Consider the following 1,869-nt stretch of genomic DNA (forward strand, 5'->3'; position numbering starts at 1 on the left):
CATCAACCAAACATAGCATAAAAAGCTACAATAAGACCAGGTACTTACCATCACATCAAGGCTGGATGAGCCAACCCAGCAGGAGGGAAAGGATCCCAGAAGCAGACAAAAGAGTCATAGACAGCCCCCACCCCCACTGTTAGGAGTCCCACAAGAACACCCAACTGCTCAGCTGTAACATATATGCAGAGGACATAGGTCAGACCTCTACAGGTTCCCTGATCTCTGTGAGCCCCCATGAGTTCCTTGTTAGTTGATTCTGTGGGCAGTGTTCTTGCGGTGTCCCTGTCCCCTCTGGTTCCTCCAATCCTTCCTTCCCCTCCTCTGCAGGACTCTCTTATCTCTGCCTACTGTTTGGCTGTGGGACTCTGCATCTGCTCCCATCAATTGCTGGATGAAGTCTCTCTGGTCTCTTTGATGAGGATTCTGCTAGGCTCTGGACCCAGAACACTCTGCAGGCAGGGCTGACTATAGGTCGATCGATGGTTTTGTGACTGGGTTGGTGCCCAATCCCTCCACTTGAGGCCATGCCTAGTTACAGAAGATGGCCAGTGCAGGCTCCGTGTCCCCTATTACTAGGAGTCTTTGCTAGGGTCACGCTCATAGATTTCATGGAGTTTCCATTGCACTAGGGGGACACCATGTTTTAATCTTTCTTTTTTTTTTTACTAATTTTTGAAAACTTAGTACATGTTTTGATCAGATCTGTGGCACTGTATTATGATTTTTTTAAAAAAGGTATGTTTTATTCTAAGAGACTGGGACTTTTGCTAGACCTCAAGGCCAAGTTAATAATCCACCTTGAAGTCACTAAGACTTAAAACTTAAGACTGCTATCCTACTATGTGCTCAAACTGCCTGTTTAACCTGCCTTTCAGAGAACAATGTAACAACCAACCTTACTTGCCTTGGGCTTCCCATGAAATCAACTTTTACAACATCAACTAATGCAGAGCTGCAATCTTAAATTACGTTCTCTTCCATGCCCCTGACCCAGACAATGCGTGTTTATCATGTGCCAAAAGCAGCAAACACAGAGGTTAAAAGAGATCTTCTGAAGTGAATATTCGCCATAAATACTTGACTACATCTGGAATTAATTTAAACCCAACTTCTTGGGTATTCTGTAAATAATTTTTTTCTTAATTAAATCATTTGAAATATGAGACCCACCTTTAAACCAGATCTTTTGAGGTGGGAAGATCCACCTTTAATCTGGGTCACACTTTCTGGTGGCAGCCTATACAAAGGACACAAAAGAATTACAGTTATGAAGTAGCAACAAAATAATTTTATGATTGGGGGTCAGCACAACATGAACTGTATTTAAAGGGTCGCAGCATTAGGAAGGTTGAGAACCACTGCTCTAGAGAACCCTGACTAATAACAATCACTGATACATTTAATCCACACCATATTGACCCTCTTTTCCCCAGTTCTTCCCAGATTACCCCACTTCCCTTCCCACCAAATTTTGACTAGTTTTTCCCATCAAGGCCAGTGTGTGGTACCTAATATTCTTGGGTTTGTGGCCTTCCGACAGAGTATGCCCAACTTATCAGGGGCTACACCTTCCTCTTGCCACAGCTAGGAACTGTCAATAGCACCATGTCCACAGTGAAACTTTGTACCCAACTCCAGTCTCCATGCTGGGATTTGGTCTGGTTTAAGCTTGAACAAGTCTTGTGCATGATCATAACTTCTACGAGTCCATGTGGGCAACTGTTGTATGTGTCCAGAAGACGCTGTCTTCTTGTAGTCGTCCACCAACTCTGACTCTTACAATCTTTCCCCAAAAAATGAAAAGACTAGTATTATCTGGGTGTGGTAGAGCACATCTTAAATCCCAGCCCTGGGAAGGCAGAGGCA

This window comes from Peromyscus californicus, unplaced genomic scaffold (genome assembly GCF_007827085.1).
Source record: "Peromyscus californicus insignis strain IS unplaced genomic scaffold, ASM782708v3 Scaffold_12__1_contigs__length_115047231, whole genome shotgun sequence".
NCBI lineage: Eukaryota > Metazoa > Chordata > Mammalia > Rodentia > Cricetidae > Peromyscus > Peromyscus californicus.